This window comes from Rhipicephalus sanguineus, chromosome 6 (genome assembly GCF_013339695.2).
Source record: "Rhipicephalus sanguineus isolate Rsan-2018 chromosome 6, BIME_Rsan_1.4, whole genome shotgun sequence".
In the NCBI taxonomy this organism is placed as follows: Eukaryota; Metazoa; Arthropoda; class Arachnida; order Ixodida; family Ixodidae; genus Rhipicephalus; species Rhipicephalus sanguineus.
In genome coordinates this window covers 42,395,223-42,415,621 of record NC_051181.1, presented here as the reverse complement: position 1 = coordinate 42,415,621, position 20,399 = coordinate 42,395,223, and the positions used below count along the sequence as shown (strand labels likewise).

The 20,399-nt window shown below is 46.2% G+C and overlaps 2 non-coding genes across 2 annotated transcripts; both read right to left on the bottom strand.

Moving 5' to 3' along the window:
• Positions 1-16,351: 16,351 nt before the first annotated feature.
• Trnaw-cca (transfer RNA tryptophan (anticodon CCA)) lies at positions 16,352-16,423 on the bottom strand. The gene has a single exon. It is a non-coding gene; the product is annotated as a tRNA-Trp (tRNA).
• A 196-nt stretch (positions 16,424-16,619) lies between these two features.
• Trnaw-cca (transfer RNA tryptophan (anticodon CCA)) lies at positions 16,620-16,692 on the bottom strand. Its single transcript has one exon. It is a non-coding gene; the product is annotated as a tRNA-Trp (tRNA).
• Between the last annotated feature and the right edge of the window lie 3,707 nt (positions 16,693-20,399).

Genomic DNA, 20,399 nt, shown 5'->3' with positions numbered 1-20,399 from the left:
AGGCAGAAGTGTATGCGTCGAGGAATCCAGATGTACCAGGTAGCCGTGCTCGTGCTAACCATATAGCAGCAAAGGCGCGTCGGCACGAAACGCAGCTTTCGCGACGACGGTGGCATGAGTGGTGTGAGAAACTTGGATCTGGTATGGGAAACAGAGCACTGTGGCGTACGTTCCGGTCGATGGAACCTGGTCCCAAGCAACCTGACCCTGCAGCAAGCGTTCGGTTAGCGATGCAAAGTACGCCACAAGAATTTGTAGAACAGGCTGCAAGAGCATTCTTCCCGAAGTATGACAGCGCATCATCTATAAACTGCTCCGAAATCGACAAGTCTGATCATATATCCAGTCCTTTCAGCATGGCTGACCTAATAGCAGCGATTGAAACTTCGCACAAAGGAACAACACCTGGTCCCGACGGTATTCCTTACGAAGTTTTCAAGAACATGGAAGGTGAAGCTCTTGGCGCACTTCTACAGGCTCTTAATAAAGTATGGGAGACTGGGGACGTCCCATCTGATTGGAAACACTCAGTTGTTGTCCCGATTCCAAAACCAGGAAAGTCTCCAAATAACCTACAAGCTTTACGCCCTATTTCACTGACTGCGACCGTCTGCAAGCTCGCTGAAAAGATGCTCTCCACACGTATTTCCTGGTGGCTTGAACGAGAGAATAAATACCATCCGGCTCAAATTGGATTCCGTTCTCATTTGGGAACTGAAGATGGACTTTCTATCTTGTCAGGCGACATTTTACAGGTTTCACCACACAGCCACGCAGTACGCACGGTTGTAGCCATCGACATAACGAAAGCTTATGACAATATAGACCATGAAGTCATTATTTCCAACCTCATCGAGCTGGGACTTCCGCCGCGGGTCGTAAGATTTATTTACTCTTTTCTTCACAACCGCACATTTGCTATAAGAGCAGATGGAAAGCCAGAAGGTTGCTTCACGTCCAACAGAGGTGTCCCACAAGGTTCCGTTTTGGCTCCTCTTCTGTTCAACGTTGGGCAATACCTCTAGCTTGGCAACTACACCGGATTCCAGACGTGAAGTTTGTAATATATGCTGATGATGTGACTTTGTGGTTTGCATAAAGACGTCTCAAGACAAGCTCAACAGCTTCAGCAAGCCCTTGATGTACTTGATAACTACACTCGGAACGCAGGGTTGGACATTTCCGCTCAGAAATCAAGCTATGTTGTGGTGGCTAACAAGGCAGGACGCAGAAAGATCACGCAGTGCCCCTTTACGTTTACACTTGGTACAGTGACAATTCCTGAGGCTTCGGAAGTCCGCATACTGGGTCTTGACATTCACCGGTCCCGCAGTGGTGCGCACTGGCTCCGAAAAGTCAGGCAGAGTTCCACAAAAGCGCTTCATCTGATTCGCCGAATTGCATCAAAAGCAGCTGGAGCTCGTACTGATGTAGCTCGACGGCTCGTACGCACAGTTCTACATCCAAGAATTGTATACCAGGCGCAATTTCAACGTTTAACTTTGGCACAGCTGGCACAGTTGGAGACTATTAACCGTGATGCCATGCGCACAATAACAGCGTTACCCCGCATCACCCCGATACAATCTCTTTAGTGGAGCACGCCCAGCTTAACACCATTGCAGAGCTAATTTCGCAAAGGGAAAAAGCGCGTGAAATTAAAAGCAACTTGCTCCGGTTGTTGCTGCATTGCATGCTCACTTTCAACGCGGGTCTCGTATTGACAATCAGTCCGATACACTGCCTCCCTGGGAATTCACCACCATCACATCTAATAAAACAACCAAGTTACGGCGTAGCGATACATCAGGCATTATTGACGAACGCTCTATCATCGATGCACCATGCGCTAACATCTGCAAAGTCTATACAGATGCTGCCATCCTACAAGACGGCGGAAGGACATCATTCCTAAGCACCACGCATAATTTCATCAGTGGTCACCAGCATTATCTATCTACGGAAGCCAGTCCTCTTGTAATGAAACTTCAAGCCATTCATGACGCAGTGCGGGACGTCACCTCTAAGCTGTCTACAATTAGGCAACTTGACGTATTCACCGATTCTTTAGCGGCTATCCAGGAACTCAAGAAAGTTCACAAGGTGATGGAAATCTGCGAGGCGATACATAATATGAACCGCAATACAGCCACTTGCATCAGGGTACACTGGATTCAAGGCCATGCTGCGAACCCTCACAATATTGCTGCTGACCAACAGGCACACTGCCCTCCTAATACAGACCTCCCATCTATTCCCCTTCCGCCTCAACCCCTAAATACACTCCGTGCCCGTAAAAATGTTCTCCGGCAGGATACACGCGCTCTTATCCCACCGTGTGTCTGCTCTCTCCCCCTTCACTTTACTAGGGCGGAGGAAGTTGTGCTTAGGAGGCTTCGGGCAGGGGTGGCCCTTACACCGGCTGTTATTTCAACATGAAACTGGTCGCATTTACCAGTTGGTTCTACATGCCCGTACTGTTCTGTTCCGGTGATACAAGCAGATGCATACCACCTTATATGGACATGCCAAGGATTACAGTCGGAACGCTCCCGTCATCTCCTGCAAGTTGGTCTTCGCAACAGTGACACAAACAGTTATGACCGATGGATACATGACAACACATTCCACAAGGCACTTCTTCACTTCATACACAACACCGGCCTAACGGCGCACATTTAACACAAATATACAAAACAAATATTATGCCTTAAGGGCAAATCTATGTCGCAAATAAAAAAAAAGAAATGTGCACGAAGAATGCGCATCCGAAACGCACATATTCACAGATGGCTGTGCAACTCAACATCGATCATCGTGCGGAATTTTTGTGCCCTCCACAGGAAAAAAATTCTCGTTTTCGTCGTCTATGTCAGCTCAGTTATACGGCATTAATGAGGCTCTTATGTTTATATTTCAACAGCATACATGGATGATATCTACAGATTCTAAAGCAGCCCTACAAGCTATGTGAAACGGGTATAAGCGAAGTGGTCACCAACCTGCTGCATCTGTATCGCTTACCTTCACCACAAGACCAAGATTGCTGGGCGTTGCATCTCGTTCCATTAAACACTGTGCCATGCTGGCGGGTGAAGCTGCCCGAAATGGGCTCCAATGTTCGAATTTCAGCAGACTATTTTTAAATACGAAGCATTTCTGAGCGAACGTCAGGCACTTTGACCGTTTCTATCTATCTATCTATCTATCTATCTATCTATCTATCTATCTATCTATCTATCTATCTATCTATCTATCTATCTATCTATCTATCTATCTATCTATCTATCTATCTATCTATCTATCTATCTATCTATCTATCTATCTATCTATCTATCTATCTAGCCGCCTACGTCTGGGCGCTCTCCTGGTCGTCTCAATAACTTGTAATATACCAGAATTGGCATAGCAGGGGATCAGTGTATGACGAACACGATTCACTGGTCATGATATGAATAACGAAAACGCATGTCGCGTACGTCTTGAAACCATTTCTCTCAGTCACGTGTGGCGCATAGCTACAGACCGCAGTTCATGTTATGTAGGTATGTGCCACAGCTGATTCACAATCTGAATGAACACAGTAAACGCGACGTGAAGCAACAATCTGAATCAGCACAGTAACCGCGAATTGAAGCAACCTTATAGGTGTCCCACAAGGCTCCGTTTTGGCTCCTCTTCTGTTCAACGTTGCGCTAATACCTCTAGCTTGGCAACTACACCGGATTCCTGACGTGAACTTTCTAATATATGCTCATGATGTGACTTTGTGGTCAGTGCGTAAAGACGTCTCAAGACAAGCTCAACAGCTTCAGCAAGTCCTTGATGTAATTGAGAACTACACTCGGAACGCAGGGCTCGACATTTCCGCCAAAAAATCAAGCTATGTTGTCGTGGCTAACAAGGCAGGACGCAGAAAGATCACGCAGTGCCCCTTTACATTTACACTTCGTACAGTGGCAATTCCTGGGGCTTCGGAGGTCCGCATACTCGGACTTGACATCCACCGGTCCGGCAGTGGTGAGCATTGGCTCCGCAGAGTAACGCAGAGTTCCACAAAAACGCTTCATCTGATTCGCCGCATTGCATCAAAAGCAGCCGGAGCTCGTACGCACAGTTCTACATCCAAGAATTGTATACTAGGCGCAATTTCAATGTTTAACTTTGGCACAGCTGGTGCAGTTGGAGACTATTAACCGTGATGCCATGCGCACAATAACAGCGTTACCCCGCATCACCCCGAGGAGCACGCCGAGCTTAACACAACTGCAGAGCTGATTTGGCAAAAGGAAAAAGCGCGTGAAATAAAAAAGCAACTTGTTCCGGTTGTTGCTGCGTTGCATGCTCGCTTTCAACGCCGGTCTCGCATTGACAACCAGTCCGATACAATGCCTCCCTGGGAATTCACCACCATCATATCTAATAAGACAACCAAGTTACGGCGCAGCGATACATCAGGTATTATTGAAGAACGCTCTATCAACGAAGCACCATGCGCTAACATCTGCAAAGTCTATACAGATGATGCCATCCTACAAGACGGCGGAAGGACACACTCTTAGAAGAAAGGGCATCGGGGCACTCCCTTTGTGAGAGTTTTGGCTTGTCCCGCTGGGCACTCCCTTTTCCGGGGTGAAACAACTCCCTGTAGACAGGGAGTGATTCAACGCCTCCTCATGGAGTACAGCACTCCGTCTGCGATAGAGTGAAAGCACTCCTCCGAGGGAGTAAAGCTATCACGTTGAAACAGCTTTGAAATAAAATTAATCGAGCACAGAAAATGGCACATTCATACGCGCACACATTCACGCAACCAAAACACGTAGAGCGCTCGCAACCGAAACGCATACATTAGAGGATTTTAGTCTGTCCGGCACCGGAATACCGGGTGTGAACTGCGCATACGCACGCCCGGTAAACATGGCCGCGCCGCTGAAAGCGATTGCCGTCCACCTCGAATCTATCAAGTGGTCGTCGCGCGCTCTGTCGCTCGTTATCTCCGAACTGATGCTTTTATTTGCTTTAGGTTCACGTCCTGAAGCTTCGACAGCAAGGTATTCGTGTCGATTCGGCACCGTTTTCGAGAGCCATACTCAAATAATCAACGATGCAGGCTTAGCGAGCGACAATCCCGGAATCTCGAAGGTCATACATTATGTATCGGTTAGTTGTTTTTATCCTCCATAGATGGCGCAACTTGACGTGGCGGCAGCTACGGCACACAAAGCGGCTGCGGAAAAGAAAAATTTTGGCACTCGAACAGCGTTTCACGGAATAATTTCTGCAATGCTTATCTCTAGGGGTAATTAGAACATGGACATCAATGTAAACACGCACATATGACAACACATACAAATCGCACACGACACAGGAATCGAACTCATGACCACAAGCACCGAAAGCAGACACTAACTACTACGCCACAGAGCCGCCGCGTGCTTCGTTGACTTTTCACGGCCTTATATATTTACCAAGTGGTTTGCAACGAGAGGGCGGAGCTTGCTACTTCTTTTTTTTTTTTGCATCATCGGCGTGTGTTTGCGCGTGGATTAGGTTAGTAAATAGTTAGCGCGGCGCCATGAACTCACGAAGGCCACCGTTAGCACCTTCAGCTCCGACTTCTGTTCGTCGTTTGTCGTGCCGCAAGAGAAATGATAAACGTGTGTTTTTTGTGTGTTCACCATACATCGTGGATGTCTCGCTCGCCCAAAAATTTGCCCATACCGGCGTGAAAAGTACCTTTAGATAGCGAAACTCACGTATGTGTATTCTACGAGCGTGTGCTGTTGGAGCAGTTTTAGTTATTTTTGCCGCGAGCTGCAAGTGTCGGCAGTGCGTCTCAGCTGTTCGAAGACCATCATATGTCGCATATTTTTGTTACATACGTCGATGTCAGAGTTCCAAGGGTATTTTAGCGTACACCTATACAAGCATGTGCATTTATTGCGCGTGTAGGTGCTGTTGCGATCTGCACGCAGGGTCAGCGGCACCTCTGAGCAGTTAGACGAATATTTGCGTGATGAGCACTTACGCGCGTTGAAGCACGACATACAGTGCTTCTGAATTAGTCATAGTCAGTATTTATTTGCTTTTATACTCGGAGACTAGCTACCTTTTACTAAGTAACCCTTACTCTTCCGTATCACGCCGTCGTTCAAATGTATGTCGAAGGTGTCCACCAAGGTTAAGCACGATGTCCATTAATTCGCGAGTGACATGTCTCCCTTAAAATAGAAAAGATAATACTGTTGCGCCTCTGTATTGCGAACGTCCGCGTGTAGTTGGCACTACTCCTGAAGAGATTGTGCAGTACCTATTAAAAAAAAAGGCATTATTGTATGCCTCAGTGAAACAGCTGTTCTTCAGAAAATAAGGTGTCATTTTAATTAGGATATTTTTGTCACGGCAGGACACAACTTGACTTTTTCGTGATTCAGGATTACATATAGCACGAACATGAGTGCAGCAGATAAATAAAAACTGAAAAAAGTGGGTGCCATGTGCACTCCTACTACCTCGTGTACCTGTAGTTGATTCCAAATCTACAAATTATGCGACCATTGATAAATGATCAACCCATCAATGTTCGATCACGGTTGATCTGTTTCCGTTTACTGCCTGTCGCTTATTTGCACGATGTTTTGTAAGAATCATTAAACCCATCTGGTAACGCAAGCATTATCTATAGCATGCAGTGGTTCTAAAGCGGGGGGGGGGGGGGGGGGTACAGCGAAGCCATTTCTGGGGGTCCGCGAAACGCATCTTCGAACAAAAAAGAAAATACGCCTTTTTTGAAGAAACAATATGTCCAATGACAGCGGCCCCCACTATTTTTTGTTTTGCTTCACCGCATAACGGTTATGCATTGCGGCGGAGCTGACTTATGCTTTCCATGAGATGGCTGTAAAGCTTTTACTGCAATTTTCTACCACATGTGCTTTTCCAGGCTTGCATATTTGAAGAGAAAGCGTAGCGCGAAACAGCTGAAATGTGGCGGCAGATCGCACAACTTAGTGACAAGCTGTTGAGATTGAATTGGCGTGGCACTTTAGTTTGACCATTCTTTGCCACGGAGAAACGCAAGGCACCTCTTTCACGCTGCATGTTGTGCTAATTTATAAGCCCTCACCCCCCCTCCTTACTTCTCACTGCAAGGGGTCCCTCATCACTTCCACCAGTCCACAAGGGGTCTCCAAAACATCCATGGCTGAGAACCACGACCTATATATCAGAGCCTGAACAATTTCTTTTACATGTACAAGGACTTTTTTGTTTGAATGCATTACAAATTCTTAAAACTTCAAATGATACAATAAATGCTGGTTGTAGCACTTTATTAGAATCAAAACAATAACATTCACAATGTCAATGTAAATTATACATTTTCATCTACCACAGAACCTATGCTCATTATTGAAGAGATGAAACAACATACACAATGCAACCTGAGCACTAATTCACAGCAGTAAAATATTATGAAAGTATAGTTCGAAAATTCATCACAAAGCAAAGACACATACACTTCGAAATGCCAGTATGCAAGTACAATCCAAAGAGATGGCATGCACAGCAGTGGCGTAGCCAGGGGGGCACACCACCGGGCATCCCTCGCCCCCCCCCCCTCGAAATTTTTTTTTGCTATGGCATACAGAGCCGAAAATGACAACTGAACACATCTGCCTGCCCGGCTCCCACTTCAAATCAAGGAGACGACCCCCCCCCCCCCGAAAAAATTTCTGCCTATGCCTCTGATGCACAGAGAACTTGGTGTCTGCTTACACATGAAGGCAACTCGATAAGCAATAAAGGCTTGCAACACTTAGGCACGGTGGTGTACCATTTTTCTTATATATAGCATTAGTTTGCCCTCAGGCATGAAAACATGTTACGCATGATTGTGCAGTTCAATGTTTTGTATAAAGACCTGTGGTGTCGACCATAGATCCATCTGCCAAGGTTTGTAAACACAGTCGCCTTTATTCACATATTTTTAAGAAATAATGTAAATTTATAAAGTTAAGCTTGGGAACATGGCATTATTTCGCAACCCTATTCACCCGCATTATTATGCATAAATAGTAGACCAATGGTTACAATATTTACATGCCCGCTAGTGCCATGAAATGCGACCGGAAAATTGGTTCCTCGTCACCTTCAACAGCTCAATTTATGGCTCATGCAGAAGTGCCACATTGAAAATGAATCCGCGAATACCGTGACAGGAAAGTTACCTCGGAGTTAGGCAATAACATGCTTTGAATTAACAATTGCCCATCAATACTGGTGGTGGCTTGGCACATTAGAGCCAAGGACTGGACATGCCATGAGGTTGAATAAAAATTGACCAGGGAATAAATAACGGCTGTAAAACAGTAAAGAACCATGCTTAGTAAATTAAATGAGTTTACATTCAGCATCTTTTCAAGCCATGTAAAATTTTCAAATGCATACTGTTATTGGAAATTTTGGACTCAGCACCGTGCATAACACAGTGCAGCAGTCCAAGTGCTGACAATCCTAAATACTGAGAGATGTACAAGATCATCAGTATAGTATACTGTAAGGCACAGGAGTGTTCACAGAAGAGACCGTCTTGTAGACAAACAGGTGGGCCAGGACTGTTGCTGCTTTGACAAAAGTGTTCAGTCTTCCTGAAAAAGATATCAAGCAAAGAATTCTTAAGCTTTCTGCATCCATACAAAATACCCACTTGTCTTCTCTTACTGCAGACTTTTCCAAAAAAACAGAAAAATACAAAATTAAGAAGCTGCCAAGTATTTTCTTGTGAGATATGCAGAGTGTGCAGCACACTTTCATTCTTGTAATATCTAGAAAGACGCAGCATTATAATACAGAAAGACGAGGCTCAATTGCTTGTCCATGTTTTGCTGCCATGTTTTTATACACCTAGCAAAAGAACAAGGTACAATAGCTAGTGTGCAGTGTTGCTTGTTGTTTTGTGGAGGCAACTCCTATTACAAAAATAATTCATTTATCCTCAAAACTTAGTGCAAGTTCTCCCAAATAAATTATTTAAAATCCTAGGCTAGACGGGACAAATATAGATATATAGTACTTATGAGGCATGCCACAGTGGACAGCCTCAATTTTTTAATTTACATTTAAACATAAAGCTCTGTTTATCCCAAAGCAACATCTAGATCTTGTCTTTCTCACAGCACTTCGGACTAAACCAGCTGTGCACATAACACCTGCCTGTAAGCACTGCACCATCCTGCTTCTGCCAACTATGAAATGCGTGCATACTGAAAATTTTATATGCTGCTTACTGCTTGCTGTTACCTTAAATCTCCCCTAGCCAACACAAACTAGACAAGCAATTAATATAACTATCAAGTGGAAATGAATGTAAAAATTTTCCTAACAGTGATAACTTAAATCACAAGGCACATGCAGCCCATCCTATGTTAGTCCTGTTGTGACTCACAACAGGACTAACATTTGTGTCGCAAATTGTGAATGGTTTTGAAACTACCAAACACAAAAATAAAGTTAAACACCATAATAACAATGCGCTAGTGAGCTTCAATGTATATCGATGTATATGCCACTTCATTGTTAAGGTAATGCATCACAATACTGACTGTTTGAAGCAAAACGGGAATGTGAACTAGTTGGCGGGTAATAGGCGAGGTTCAAGTTTAGGCAATAAAGCTTTCAGTTGTGAGTAAGCGCTCTTGATGTGCACTTTCTTGTCCTTTTCTTAGCACTGCCGTTATATAAGTACTGATCACTTCGCCAGGAACACTATGAATCCCTCACAATACAGTCAATATCATGCTACAGGTGTCTATTATCGAGGCACTCCACTGTAAATTAAATATAGTGTTATAGGCATGACAGAGTGCAGGTGCAGATTCTGCATACTGTATCGGATGACTGAGATAAGAGCTACCATGACATTGGACTCAAAATAGTGATACTCTCAATGTTTCCAATGTATCAATGACTTGCTTCATTAAACACAGGTATGCATTGCACAATTCAGAAATGGATTCTATTTGATCACTCTCTCCTAACGAGATTACTGCTACCAACCCAGGTTCTGTGAAGCATCCAGATGAGCTTCAAGAGTTCTTATCAAGCTGCTGGTGTCCACAGCTGCATAGCGTTGCATGTGCCATCTTGAGCACCATCTGCAAAGAAAAACAAAATGTACAGATTTTTTGCAGTGACTATTTCATGCAGCACTAAACAGCTGTAAAGCACACCAATACCTGATTCAGATAACCGGCATAAATTCAGTTAGACGTCCATGCATGTAACAATCTTTTAACTCTAAGTTTATTATCCTAATGCACTCGAACACCAAGAACTAATTCAGTACATAATACAAAACTGGCAGTGTAGATAAAGCGTTTTTTTTTAATCTCAGGGAAAACAGATTCCAGAGCTTTTTCATTGCTGCTCCCGTTTGATGTTAACATTGAAAGTGCTGCTGTGCTTCTTACGCAAAAGTGAGCTTAGAGACAGACTTTACGAGGCATCATACTCTTCTTTCCTGCTTTGTTCTTTTTCTGTAAAGTTTCTTTTGTATTATCCTTTATTCCTCGTACCCTCTTCCTTTGCATAGCATGGCCAGCCAGTTTGAGAAGTGGCTAACCTGCCTGTCTTCCCATCTATTTCTTTCTTTCCTTCCTTCATTTTAAGTCTTGCAGCATTTACAAATATACACACCAAGTTCAGTAGTGTAGTGTTGCCAACTGCACAAACATTCATAACCTACAGCCAACCTACAGCCAACCACAAATTTCACTGCCTGTGCGAGACTAGAAAGCAAATACTTGTGGTTTCAAGTTCACCCTACACCTACCATTTCGTCAAAAACACAGCATTTGAGTTTCTGATAAATTAAGTTGTTTGCCGTGTTTCATGCTAATGAAAGAGCTCAAAACAAAGCATGATACAGCACGCAGAAGGTGCACAACAGCGCATCCTTTGAGAATTTGCGATAGAGTCATCTGGTGATCTGCGTGCCATTGTCTACTGCTTCTGGTGCTGCACTAAACACAATATTCACATTCATCAAGAAGCATGAAGGTAGGAAGCTTACATATGACTTAAAGAAGTAAACCATAAGAAATGACGAAAGGTGTTCTGTTCTTGCTGAACATTAGTTTTTTTTTAACTGTGATAATGTTTAATGGCTGCTTAGCCTTGCTTCAAAGCTTCATAATAGTCTTATGAGAGTCACATTTTTTTAATTATTGTCCCGCTGCCATCAGTATTGCATTGAGCTGACTTGCACTGATGTGACTGAATAAGCCTGGCACAGCTCGCACATCTTCAACTCGATGAGAATATCCACATGAAATTCAGGAAAGTTCAAGATGTCACTAATTATGTCACAAAATTGTCACGGATTAAGTGACAATATCGTAAAATGCACGTGCTTCACCATAAACGCTGTCACTTAGCAGACAACTTTCACATAATATGGCCATAATCATATCTCTGCAGCATAATTTATTCGTTCTAGTCCAACCTAATGACGTTATTACCCTATATATGGTATGCTGTTTCTTTTTTTGTCTTAGAGACGAACAAAGTGCGCAATGCAAGATTGTTATCGAAAAGTATTCCCACTTACTAATATTAGGGAGATTTGGAATAGCGTACGCCAAGCCCGTAGCCACGGGGGAAGGGGGGGAGCGAAATTCTGATGGAAGGGGTGTTTTACCGAAAATGAATTATGAAAATAGGCGTTTTTCTAAAAAAGTGAAGGGCGCGACGAAGGGCTCCTGAAGTTTCGCCCATCTGTTTTCTTTAACGTGCACTGACATCGCAGAGTACACAGGCGTTTAGCGTTTCGCCTCCACCGAAATGCTACCGCCGCGGCCGAGATCGAAGCCGCGACTTTCGGGTCGGCAGCGAGCACTGCAACCATCGTACAACCGAGGCTGACAACTACAATAACTGAATCAACTGAAAACAAAGTTAGCCTTAATACACACATGACGGAGTGATAACCGCGGCCTCTCGCTTGTTTATATTTTCTGAAAGCACGCTGCCGCATTCACGCTTTATGTCAAGCAAAGAAATTGTATAGCACAAATTGTCTTCATTGAGGCGTACCCGCTCTTCGATAGACTGGCCGTGCGAAGCGTGTGCCTTCACAAAAGCTTTTTAAACGCGCATCAGGCATCACACGTATGTGCGCCTAATGCTTTTCCATTCTGCTTTTTATTGTACTTTCCACGTGACACACTGTGCAGCACTACACACGTGAGCGACACGAAACTGAGAACACAGAAGCACCACTTACCGACTGTGCCTAACCAGGTGCTGGCCGAACACGAATACACGAAGGTGCAAGCACGCTTGAGTCTTCAGACCATCAAGAAACCAACACGAACACGCTCACAGTACGCGATGTTGCACTGCCGTCGCTAAATGCCGTTCACGTCCAGCGTTGACATCAGAGTCGCGCACACACAGGACACGGGCACGCACAGCCGGCACAGCTGAGCAATTCGGAAACTTCGATGACCGGGCTGACCGGGCAACGGGAGAAAATGGCGAACGCAGCGACGGGCGACGGCGAGACTTCGACTTGAGCACGCACGCTTCTCCTCTCCTGGTGCGCGTGTGTGAGTGTGTGCGTGTGTGTGTCTGTTTTTTTTTATTTTGTCTTTCCTCGCTCGCGCCTGCGTGCCTGCGTCGTAAGGTTGCGTTATCGTGTTGCTCTCGGCGGCTCATGTAACAGCCCTCCCGTTTAGCGGCTGCTTGAAGGAAGTCGCGTTTATATATATATCATTTTTTTTTTTACGCGATAGCGTCAAAGAGCTCGTCTCGCAGAAATTCCGGTGTCGGCGGCGTCGGCGTCATTGGTTCTGAGCGAAAAAGCCGCGTTGGTTGGTCGTGAGCGAAAAGTCGAGGTAGATGCAAAGAGAGAGAGGGCGTTTGCACTTTGGCTTTCCTTGCGGCACTGTGTATACGTCTCCATCGAGAAGCGCAGGCAAGCTAGCGATTGAGAAGGCGATAGTGTGTGTGTGTGTGTGTGTGTGTGTGTGTGTGTGTGTGTGTGTGTGTGTGTGTGTGTGTGTGTGTGTGTGTGTGTGTGTGTGTGTGTGTGTGTGTGTGTGTGTGTGTGTGTGTGTGTGTGTGTGTGTGCGTGCGCGCGCGCGCGCGACCATGCGTGTGTACGAATACCGCTGTCGCGTTTTAAAGGCGAAACTAAAGGTACCCCCCCCCTTTTTTTCTTCTTTTTTTTTCTCGTGCTTTCTGTCCACAGCATTTTATTGCGTACGCTGCGGCGTGCCGCCTCTAGACAGTTAATAACTAGGACCAGACTCAGAGTGTGCGTACGTGTGAGTATAATCGCGTACATTTATGATCGCAGATTCTTTGTGCATGCCAGCGGTTTTCGTTGCGATAAGTTGACGAGGAATCTATCGCCGTCACTTCATCGATTTAGCTACTGCCAAAGATATTAGACTGCACGAAATTTTCTTTACAGCTCGTTATATTTGGAGAGTTGCAAGACTAAAACAAGCTCTGAAACAAGCTTTTATACGGCAAGAGAGTAAAACAACCTTTTACTCTCTCGTGCGATGCGGGAGTGAAACAGGCACTTTACTCTCTTTCGCCAGGAGGAGTGAAAGGCCTTTTCACTCCTCCTGGCCAAAAGAGAGTAAAGCGACTCCCTGAGAGAGAGTATAATGAGATCTGTGGGAGTAACACAGCTCTATAACTCTCACTGCAGGAGTTTCCCGATGTGAAGGGCCCGATGTGAAATGTTATTCATTACATGGCCAGGTATGATTCTGAGTACTAAGCTACGCGAAAGCCCTCGCAAGTTTGAAAAAGAAGCACCCATTCATTGGTGGGGCAAAACATATATTTCCATGGGTGGGCTTTGCTCAAACACACAAACAAAAAAAACGTAGTGAAGAAGAGGGAATGAAAAAAACTTAAGGGCAGGTAGTACCAGTCAGTGACCGGTGTAGTGGCCTTCTGCAGCGATCACTTCGGCAATTTTCCGCGGCATGGACGCGTAGAGAGCCCTTGAGGTTTTAGGTTCTCTGCTCAGTGCTTCCCATGCCTCCTGAATTGATCTCCAAAGAGCATCCGCGTTGGGGAGGCGGCGGCTTTGGGCAGCGAGGCGCCTTTTCATCAAACCCCATACATTCTCAGTACGATTTAGGTCCGCGCCACTTGGAGGCCATAGTAACCGCAGCACACCGCAGGAGTCCAGTGCAGCTTCCGCAAGGCGCGCAGAAGTTCCTTCGATGTGTACTAATTGGCCAAGTCCATCTTTGCTAATGGCTCCCCAGACGGAAACGCTGCACCGGCCACTCGACAGAACATTCTTCGTGTACTCCGGTCGGTATCTAACGGAAACGAGAGAGAAAGAAAATAACTGCCGTTATGAACTGCGCCGCCGGCGAGAAAACATTTGCCCAGCAGAGAACAACTTTTCTTATGTGAGTCGGCTCGCGAAAACAAGATCTAAACTCTTCAAAATTCTCATGAATGCTTGCCTTCTGTAAAATGGGTGATTTATTGACAAAAAATGTCAAAATACAAAAAACTACCGTGTGACGAGAATTCTGCTAGATTAGATGTTAAATTTATCTCCGATCGCTGATGAAACAAACTAGGCGGGGATTTATTGAACACTTAATTACACAATAAGCTGCTCCCCAAACATGAAATCCGGATTACTCTTATTCATTATGAATTATGGGTTACTATCTAATATCCACAAATGTGATGTTAATGACGTGAACCTCAGCCATACCTGCAGTTGAGAGGCCGCCAAACACGCTGTTGCTGCTCCCACCTAATGCAAAACGTGGACTCAACAGTAAAGATGACTTGGCTCCATTCATCGACACCCCTGCGCTCGTACGCCCTCGCAAATTCCAGCCGCTGCCGGCGTTGGTTGTCAGTCAAGAATGGCTTTTGGGCTGCGGCACAGTTTTGCAGGCCCGCTTCCTTAAGACGCCTTCTAACTGTGTCGCATGACATCTGAAGGCCGAGCTCTTGCTTAATTTCTTTCGCGTTTAAGAAGGGATCAGCCACGGCAGCGGCAATAATCAGTGCGTCTTCTTCTCCAGACACCCTCGGTCGTCCACTACGAGGGGGGGTCAGCAATCCTTCCTCCGTCTCCGAATGCTTTAACCACCCGCGTTACGGCTGATTTAGATCTTCCTGTGAGGCGACGTATTTCTTTTTTGGGGCACGCCTTCCTAGAACAGGCGTGCAATGTAACGTCTCTGGTCCTCCGGAACGCGAGGCGGCATCGTCCGTGTTCACGCCTAACATCAATGGTGGTTTCACAAGGAATGCGCGACGAACAGAAAATGTAGGTCACAAGAAAAGCGTATCAAGCTCGCGTTATCAGCCGAATAATACTTGTTAGCCCAGCCACGCGTTTTAAAAGATAATATTTATTCAGAAAAATTACACCATCCCCCGCTAAAGGGGACCATGAGGCGATGCGAAGCCGGAGCACTTGCACGATCGCGTTCCGTTGGCGTTCATTGGGCATGCTACCGACCTCGCGTCGTGGAACGCGAAGAGGGACGCTACGCGCGTCGTATCTTCCCTCTAGCCTGGCCGTTAATTCTCACAGGGCGAGTGGGAACGCGGTCGACAGCAGGCGAGAGGGGGGCAGCGTAGGAGCGGAGAGAGAAGGGGAGGGGACGCGCATGCGCTCGAGCTCATCGCGGCGTTGCGCAGGAAAGAATTTCGGCATGTCTAGCCCGCGTTTCAGAGGAAGAGTGGAAAGGAGGAGGGGAGAGAGGAAGTGGAAAGGGGTATGGAATAGGGGGAGAGGAGATGGAAAGTGGAGAGGGAAAGCGGAGAGGGGAAGGGGAGAGGGTGAGTGGAGAGGGGAAGAGTAGAGGGGTAGAGGACAGCGGGAATGGTGAGGGGGTGTGGAGAGGCGGTGTGTGGAGAGGGTATGCGCATGCGCAGTAAGGGTGGTCACGCCGCACACCACAACCGGATTGAGCTCCGCCTTAAGGTACTTCGCATCGAAAACATAGCGCGCCGTCTGTCATAGCGAGCTCCGTCCGTCATCACGCCGCCGACAAACACGTGTGGGGGTAACCTCGGAGCGCCTATAACGCGAGTTAAAAGCGCACCCAGGGCTGATATCGAAAAAAAGACAGGCATGCGCCAAGAATGATTGGCCCGGAAGTGTCATAAGCCTCGACATCGGACGCGCTTGTGGGAGAGGGCGCGGCAATGCAGTTGTTCGTCGCTCGGCCACGCACTCGAGATCCCGCAAACTTTTGCTGCCGACAATACATTTCTTAATTGGGGCAGAGACCATCATCGTAGTCGTAATTTTCCTACTAAATGGAAAAAAAAGCAATTTTGACCCGGACGTGATTCGAACACGCAACCTTCTGATCTGGAGTCAGACGCGCTACCGTTGCGCCACCGAGTCACGGCAGACTGCCAATGTTTCAGACTGGCCGGGTTCTCCAAAAGGACATTGATCAGCAGGCGCGAACAATGGTGATTTATTATGAACTCCAAGCGATTGTATATACAGGGATACCGAAAAGGTACATTCTTAATTGGGGCAGAGACCATAATCGTAGTCGTAATTTTCCTACTCAATGGAAAAAAAAAAACTATTTTGGTCCCGGACGTGATTCGAACACGCAACCTTCTGATCTGGAGTCATACGCGCTACCGTTGCGCCACCGAGTCATTTTTTTTTTCTTTATTACCTGGCTTTGGTACACAGCACATAATACACACAACACTGGTGTAAAAACCACCCGATGTACAAAGTACATATGGTGACTGTGTAATCAACCAGCATGGTGCTGGTATCGTCAAGTTGAAATTCGGGCAATGTCACCAGCGGCTGTAGTCTTGACAGCCATTCGGGTGGTTCCGGTTCCGCTTTATATAATTCTATAAACCAATCAATACTCTCCCTGAAGTACGCTCGTGCAGGCCGCGCATCTTTGTCGAAATGGTAGCCTGCCATTCGCGATCTCCACAAGGAGTGGAGGCCCAGGAGCATAATTGCATCGAAAGGAACCCCATCTTCATGTTTACGCACAAAAACCGAATGCCATACGGGTGCAGCGGGAACTCTTTCTTGACAGATCTCTGCAAAACGTCCCAAAAATAAACCCCCTCCCAACAGTGCAAAAAAACATGATCTATGGTTTCCGGCAATTTACAATTAAACAATGAGTACCCCATGGCAAAAAACAACCCTTTTCTCCAAAAAAGATTTAACAGGCAACGTTCCGGTATGCAGTTTAAAGAAAAGGTCTTTGTTCCCGGCTGCACACGCATTTTTTTTACTCTCTTTAAAACATTGCTACCTGGGCCTCCACTGTACAAGGACCTGTACAACGGCACTGGAAGACGATGTCGCATAAGGCAAAATAAAGTTCTTTTCGTTTCACACTCCAAAGGTACTCCCTTGAAAATCTCACAGTGAGAAACCTGATACTAAACACAATTTCTTTAAAGAAAGCCCCAATCCCTCCCACAAAATCCTCGTAGTCACTACATACTCTGGGAGACATCTACCAAGTCGCAATTGACACAGTGTTCGCAGGAAAGGATCGGTGACATCTCTAAAAAACAAAAACCGGTTGACCAGCTGCCGTAAAAACAAGTGACCGAGTCCCAGTCCCCCGTCCTTAACCCGTCGAAACAAGTTGGTACGGCTGCATCGCTCCCACTCAGAAGCCCAGACAAATATGGCAAATATTCTGTGAAACTTCTGCACATTAGTCCGGGAGCAATGCAGCACCTGCATCACGTACCACAACTTGCTGATAAAAAACAAGTTACAAACAGTGGCTCTGGCAAAGATCGATAGGCGGCTTCTTTCCACTTATCTGCCCTCTCCCGTATATCTTTCGCCTGACCCTTCCAATAATGATCGCTGTCGCGATAACCATCGAGCGGGACGCCCAAATACCTGCCCGGGGTCGTCACGCAAGGCACGTTAGCGAAGTGGTCAGGTTTGGTTAGCCACGATCCGTGCCAGAGCCCTAGAGACTTCGACCAGTTAACTCCGCTGCCTGTAGCTTGGCTGAATGTACGCACGGTTTCTACTGTCTGTGTTATACTACGTTTGTCCCTTGTAAAAATAGCCACATCATCCGCGTACGCAAGCAGCTTAACCTTCTGCTGCTTGTAACTGAAAACCGTTGATGCTATGTTCGTTGACAATTTTCATGCAGAGAGTTTCAATATACATGCAAAATAACAAAGGGCTGAGGGGGCAACCCTGACGAACCGAACGTTGCACACTAATGGGGCCCCCAGACTCTTATTCACGATCAACTTTGTAGTGCAGTTTCGGTACGCCAGGGCCACTCCCTCGCAAATAACAGAACCGAGGTTAACATAATTTAACAGAGCAAACAAAATTCTATGGTCAACACAATCGAACGCCTTTTGAAAATCAATCTGTAAGATGGCAACTCGCTCATCTGAATAATCACAACATTCAAGTATGCTGCGCGCTATGTGAATATTGGTCACAATCGATCGCCCTTTGATACCGCACGTTTGGTGAGGCCCGACGATGTCCTTAATCACAGTCTGTAGTCTTCGAGCCAGAACCTTCATATATATTTTGTATTCTACGTTAGTAAGGGCTATTGGTCTATACCCTGAACAAATTTTAGCTTATCTGGGTCCTCGGTTTTAGGGATAAGTACTGTGTGGGAAGACCGTATGACGGTGGCAATGTGTTTAATTTGTACGCTTCATTAAATATGACTGTGAGTATAGGGCTTATTTCGTGTTTAAAACTGTTTATAAAAAGCGGCAGTGAATTCCGTCAGGTCCGGGTGGATTTTCCAGGATTTAACTTGTCTATTGCTAGTTCAATTTCGGTTGAGGTTATTGGCCTTTGCAAATTCTCCTTTCTTTCATCGTCCACGCGGGGCAAACAGGCAAATACTCGTTTTTAAGTTGTTTCCAGGTCTACGTCGTGCGCGGCGAATAATGCCGATAAGGCTCAGTGAAAGCCATTTTAATGTCCTCTGTATCGCCTGTTACCGACCCGCCCATTCTATCTCATGTATGTGGTTTCTTTCCGCACGTGCTTTTTCCAAGCACAGCGCTCGCTTCGATGGCGTTTCACACCGCGGCTGTGTCCTCTGCCCTTGCCCTCACCAACGCACCGCGATAACGTTCTTCGTCCAGTTGCTCAATCTTTGTTTTACTTTTCTGATGTCTTCTGACCATTTTCCGGGGGCTCGGCATTCATGCTTTAGTAGCCTATCAAGAAGCTCTTTCATTTCCGTCTCTTTCTTTCTCTGATCATGCCGAATGCGCGTTTGCCCTGTCAGTTGCTTTTAATTTTATAGTTTCTTACACAGCTCCCACTGTTGCCAAATGTGCAGACTTTGCTTGGTTCTAATTTGCCAATTTCCTCAATTACACTTGAATTAAATTCTTCGTCCTCCAGCAGCTTCCTATTTAATTCCATGTTTCCCACGAGAAAGAATTGGTTCGCTTCTTATTTCCGATAGAGCATTCCACTAAGCAGTGGTCAGAAAAGGACACCGCGACTACAGCATAACTAGTACATGCCGGCAGGATGTCACGGATACATAAATGCGGTCAAGTCTCGCATAACTAGGCCCTTCAAAACGCGTGTACTTAATCGCACTCGCATACTGAAGACATTCTGCAACATCCTCAAGATCCCAGTTCTCGAGAATGCGCGTCAAGACATCTGTGCTCTTTTCTCTAAAGCCGCGAGTGCTCGTCTTGTCGTGTGCACTGAGAACGCAGTTAAAGTCGCCCAACAGTATCGTCTGCTTTCTGCACAGAGTCGTTGTTCTAGGCCGTGAAAAAACAGGGCCCTTTCTTCCACCTTGTTGGGTGCGTACACACACACATACGCCACTCGACATTATTCAAAGAAAAGTCAAGAACCACACACCGGCCCGTCGCACACGAAAAATGACCATTCACTTGGAGCTCCGGCAACTTCTTCACAAAAAGTACGCAGCCGGCCGATGTGCCCAGTGCGTGCTGACCACACAAAAAAACTAGACGTGAAACGTCGCACCATGCTGCCGGTCTCTTCTTCACCATCAACTTTCGTTTCCTGCACCGCCAGCACATCTATGTCGCGTTCCGTTAAAAAGTCGGTAAAGCTGGCCCTGCTTTCTTTTTCCCGCCAGTCCTCTAACGTTTAGGGTTGCAACTTTTAACGGACATGCAGGAGCCATTTTAACGAAAAGAAGAGAGACCAGCAGCACTGTGCTTACCTCTCACGTCTAGCGCGGGGCTAGACGACGCCATCGCCGGCGGTGCCGTCCGGCGCCGGCACTTGAACTTGCCCGACTGGCTCGGCGTTGCCACCTCGCCTGTCCGGACGGAACGCTGGGGCGCGGACGAAAGGGATGGGACCGCCGTACTTG